The sequence below is a fragment of the Oncorhynchus mykiss genome, chromosome 1, assembly GCF_013265735.2.
Source record: "Oncorhynchus mykiss isolate Arlee chromosome 1, USDA_OmykA_1.1, whole genome shotgun sequence".
Classification (NCBI taxonomy): Eukaryota; Metazoa; Chordata; class Actinopteri; order Salmoniformes; family Salmonidae; genus Oncorhynchus; species Oncorhynchus mykiss.
The window spans coordinates 58,584,486-58,590,559 of NC_048565.1; positions in this window are offsets into that span (position 1 = coordinate 58,584,486).

Below are 6,074 nucleotides of genomic sequence, written 5' to 3' on the forward strand. Positions count from 1 at the left end.
TTGCATGTACCTTGCTTGGTTGATTCATTTTATGGTACACAAAGACAATTAGCATATCGTTTTTTAAAACGAGTCAAATCTGTTTGTAACGATGTCCGTCTGAGGAAGAAGGAGTAGACCAAAGCGCAGCGTGGTACATGTTCATATTTGAACACTAAATACAAAAGAACAAGAGAATAAAAGAAAATCGAAACAGTCCCGTATGGTGCAAACACTGAAACGGAAAACAACTACCCACAAACACAGGTGGGAACAGGCTACCTAGGTATGGTTCTCAATCAGAGACAACGATAGACAGCTGCCTCTGATTGGGAACCATACCAGGCCAATCACAGAAATACAAAACATAGAACAAAAACATAGAATGCCCACCCCAACTCACGCCCTGACCAAACCCAAAATAGAGACATAAAAAAAGGAACAAAGGTCAGAACGTGACACTGTTAGTGCTTGGATATATTGCACCCATTACTGAGATGGCTGTTGCAGTTTACATGATTGAGGTATTTAATTTGTCATACCCTTGCATTCATTCTGAATGGAGGTTGCAAGTGAATTACAAACCTCTTAAATGTAATTGCAAAAAATAGATTTCTGCCTAAATAGACATACCCAAAAGTAACTGCTATTCATGTGTAATTACATGATTCTGATATGCAAAAACCTGTTATATTTGAAAAGAAGACATCTGGGAGATTGTGAGGAAATGATCAGAAAATAGATAAGAGGTACATAGTTCAGAATACACAAGATCAAGCTCACACAAAATAACTTTTTAGAAATTGATTTTTATTTTGAAAGTAGTCTTTCATTGACAAGCTATAAGTTAATTATTGATGACTAGAGCTGGAAACACATCAGATGGCTTCCACAACACGTGAACAATATCACCAAAAAAATGGGATTGATAGACCTAACAACTAGAAATGGGCAATGTTTTAGTAAGTAGTGTCAGGTGTGGTCACGGGACATTTCCAAGTGTCCCTAAAACTCTCCAAAGTGACATACTGTATGTCTGTAAATTAGATAGTTCCAGTGCTATTACATATGTGCAATCCCTAAATGCTATATGTTCAGTATAAAAACACAATTTCTACCATATCAACCTCACTCTAACATTGTGGTGGTGTTATGGGGTATCCAGGGTATGTACATTCAAGTGTCCTTTCAACCTCCCCAAAGTGTCCGAATGTGGTAATTGCACTTTTTTTGCACACTGGATGTGCCTAAAGTTATTGTTCACTATAAAAATGTAATTTCTACAACACTAACATCTCATGTGTATGTTTGATGTGGTGCTGTCCTCAGATAATAGCATGGTTTGCTTTCGCCGTAAAGCCTTTTTGAAATCTGACACTGTGGCTGGATTAACAAGAAGTTCATCTTTACACCCATTTATAACACTGGTATGATTTATTAATTATTTTTATGAGTATTTCTGTTTTTGAATTTGGCGCGCTGCTATTTCACTGGGTGTTGTCAAATCAATCCCTGCGTGAAGGGATCACTAAGAAGTTTGAAGTCATACATTATCAGATAACATTGGCAATAGGCTAGATTTGTTCCTATTACCAAAGGATTCAATTGAATGTAGCTATAGCTTAAACACAGACCAAATCTAAGCTTACCTTGTTTGATGTGTGCTGTTTGGTGAAAACATTGTGTAAAATAAACATTTTGACTCTTGGGGCTGGTGATCCATAATGGTAGGTCACAGGCAGAAGGCTTTTGGTGTCTATCACCGTATTCCATGTTTATTTTGTTTATGCTTCACAACGCACAACGGAATGTTGGTAGCAGCCATCTTGAAATTAGGTAATCGTCTCGGCCTGCCCTTATAAATGTTTATGCCCATTTTGGTAGTAAGTCATACCAAAGATTTGAAGGCACCGATCAATAGCCAAGATACTCAGCTTTCCGCAGACACCCTGCTTTTGGCGATAGGGGCTACCTTCTCATACCAGACTGAATTAAATGGAAAAAAAATCTAATTGAGTCCCCAAATATGGGGACTTTTACATTTGAGAGATAACAATTCCACTTGTTGGATATGTTAAAGCTAGAATAATGTGACTTGCAGGCCTGATGAGGCTTGTAAAACAGGACATTTCTAACACCACTGTGTTATGGTATAATTAGGCCTTCAAATAAAGGCCTTATTATGTACAGTGCCTTGCGAAAGTATTCGGCCCCCTTGAACTTTGCGACCTTTTGCCACATTTCAGGCTTCAAACATAAAGATATAAAACTGTATTTCTTTGTGAAGAATCAACAACAAGTGGGACACAATCATGAAGTGGAACGACATTTATTGGATATTTCAAACTTTTTTAACAAATCAAAAACTGAAAAATTGGGCGTGCAAAATTATTCAGCCCCTTTACTTTCAGTGCAGCAAACTCTCTCCAGAAGTTCAGTGAGGATCTCTGAATGATCCAATGTTGACCTAAATGACTAATGATGATAAATACAATCCACCTGTGTGTAATCAAGTCTCCGTATAAATGCACCTGCACTGTGATAGTCTTAGAGGTCCGTTAAAAGCGCAGAGAGCATCATGAAGAACAAGGAACACACCAGGCAGGTCCGAGATACTGTTGTGAAGAAGTTTAAAGCCAGATTTGGATACAAAAAGATTTCCCAAGCTTTAAACATCCCAAGGAGCACTGTGCAAGCGATAATATTGAAATGGAAGGAGTATCAGACCACAGCAAATCTACCAAGACCTGGCCGTCCCTCTAAACTTTCAGCTCATACAAGGAGAAGACTGATCAGAGATGCAGCCAAGAGGCCCATGATCACTCTGGATGAACTGCAGAGATCTCCAGCTGAGGTGGGAGACTCTGTCCATAGGACAACAATCAGTCGTATATTGCACAAATCTGGCCTTTATGGAAGAGTGGCAAGAAGAAAGCCATTTCTTAAAGATATCCATAAAAAGTGTTGTTTAAAGTTTGCCACAAGCCACCTGGGAGACACACCAAACATGTGGAAGAAGGTGCTCTGGTCAGATGAAACCAAAATGGAACTTTTTGGCAACAATGCAAAACGTTATGTTTGGTGTAAAAGCAACACAGCTGAACACACCATCCCCACTGTCAAACATGGTGGTGGCAGCATCATGGTTTGGGCCTGCTTTTCTTCAGCAGGGACAGGGAAGATGGTTAAAATTGATGGGAAGATGGATGGAGCCAAATACAGGACCATTCTGGAAGAAAACCTGATGGAGTCTGCAAAAGACCTGAGACTGGGACGGAGATTTGTCTTCCAACAAGACAATGATCCAAAACATAAAGCAAAATCTACAATGGAATGGTTCAAAAATAAACATATCCAGGTGTTAGAATGGCCAAGTCAAAGTCCAGACCTGAATCCAATCGAGAATCTGTGGAAAGAACTGAAAACTGCTGTTCACAAATGCTCTCCATCCAACCTCACTGAGCTCGAGCTGTTTTGCAAGGAGGAATGGGAAAATATTTCAGTCTCTCGATGTGCAAAACTGATAGAGACACACCCCAAGCGTCTTACAGCTGTAATCGCAGCAAAAGGTGGCGCTACAAAGTATTAACTTAAGGGGGCTGAATAATTTGGCACGCCCAATTTTTCAGTTTTTGATTTGTTAAAAAAGTTTGAAATATCCAATAAATGTCGTTCCACTTCATGATTGTGTCCCACTTGTTGTTGATTCTTCACAAAAAAATACAGTTTTATATCTTTATGTTTGAAGCCTGAAATGTGGCAAAAGGTCGCAAAGTTCAAGGGGGCCGAATACTTTCGCAAGGCACTGTATGTAATGTATTGTCATAAATAATAACATTTTAAAGGCTAATAAGGCTGGTTGAACCGTTCATAGAGGGTTCTAGGCAGAACCCTCCAATGATAAAAGGGTTCTTTGCTATAAGACACAAAATTGAGCTCAGTTGCATCCGGATTCCATTGATCATCCTTGAGATGTTTCTATAGCTAGATTGGAGTCCACCTGTGGTAAATTTAATTGATTGGACATGATTTCGAAAAGCACACACCTGTCTTTATAAAGGTCCCACAGTTGACAGTACATGTCAGAACAAAAACCAAGCTATGAGGTCAAAGGAATCATCCGTAGAGCCCCGAAACAGGATTGTGTCGAGGCACAGATCTGGGGAATGGTACTAAAACATTTTTGCAGCATTGAAGGTTCCCAAGAACAGAGAGCAGTGGCCTCCATTCTGCGTTCTTAAATTCTTAAGTGGAAAAAGTTTGGAACCACCAAGACTCCTCCTTGAGCTGGCTGCACGGCCAAACTGAGCAATCGGTGGAGAAGTGCCTCGGTCAGGGAGGTGACCAACAACCTGATTGTAACTCTGACAGAGCCCCATGGTTCCTCTCTGGTGATGGGATAACCTTCCAGAAGAACAACCATCTCCTCAGCTCTCCATCAATCAGGCCTTTATGGTAGAGTGGCCAGATGGAAGCCACTCCTCAGTAAAACGCACATGACAGCCCTATTGGTGTTTGCCAAAAGGCACCTAAAGGATTCTCAGACCAATAAGAAACAAGATTCTCTGGTCTGATGAAACCAAGATTGAACTATTTGGCCTGAATGGCAAGCGTCACGTCTGGAGGAAACCTGGCACCATCCAAAGGTGAAGCATGGTGGTGGCAGCATCATGTTGTTGGGATGTTTTTCAGTGGCAAGGACTGGGAGACTAGTCAGGATCGAGGGAAAGATGAACGTAGAAAAGTACAGAGAGATCATTGATGGCAACCTGCTCCAGAGTGCTCAGGACCTCAGATTGGAGGTGAAGGTTCACCTTCAAACAGGACAACAACCCTAAGTACACAGCCAAGACAATGCAGGAGTGGCTTCGGGATAAGTCTGGAGAGACCTGAAAATAGCTGTGCAGAGACACTCCCCATCCAACCTGACAGAGCTTGAGAGGATCTGCAGAGAAGAATGGGAGAAATTTCCCAAAATAGGTGTACCTAGTTTGTAGCTTCATACCCAAGAAGATTCGAGGCTGTAATCACTGCCAAAGGAGCTTCAACAAAGCATTGAATAAAGGGTCTCAATATTTATTTAAATGTGATATCCGTTTTTTTAATATATACATTGGCAAACATTTCTTAAAACATGTTTTTGTGTAGTCCTTATGGAAGTATTGTGTCTAGGTTGAGGGAAAAAACTATTTAATCAATTTTAGAATAAGGCTGTAACGTAACAAAATGTGGAAAAAGTCAAGGGGTCTGAATACTTTCCAAATGCACTGTATATATCTAATCTAACCTTTTATCCGATACGTTTTACAGAAAAACCTCAAGTGATTGAATAGAGGCACCCAGACATGGATTTTGTCATTGTGTCCCCATCATAGGGACCTGGACCTGCTGCCCACGCAGGAAGTGGAGAGGGAGCTCTGTGCCCCAGAGAGGATGAGAACAGTGGAGAGAATGGTGGATGAGTTGTCTCAGGCTTTGACTCACTTTGACACAATTCTTATAGCAATTGTTTCTCTTGATGCTTTTTGAATGGCATGTGGTCATGTACTGTGAACATTTTATGGTCGTACATAGTACATGTATAACTTATGCTGTTCATTCATCACCATCAATGAATAGTCCATATGTTTTCAATGCATTGCATATCCATGGTGCATTGACTATGATTGTCTATCTGTAGAACACTGACATTGGACTCCAAAACGTCCCATCCGAAGCTGGAGGTGTCAAGGGACAGGCTACAGGTGTGCTGGAACACGGAGCCCATTGGAATGGACCGATATGAGCGTTATGACTCTCAGTACTGTGTCCTCGCACAGGAGTCCTTCTCCACTGGCCTGCATTACTGGGAAGTCATTGTCCATGAGAAACCCTATTGGCTGATTGGTGCAGTCAATGGGTGCATCTCCAGTATAGATTGGAGAATGGACCAGACTCAGGACTTGACCAACCTGGGTTTAGCAAGGTGAACAAGGGATCTTTCTGCATCTACCATGGGGATGGACAGTACTTGACATGTCATGACTCCCATGAGACGTTACTGTCTTTAGGGGGAAGGACTCCGAAAGCTGAAGTCCACAAGGGGGAGCTGTTGT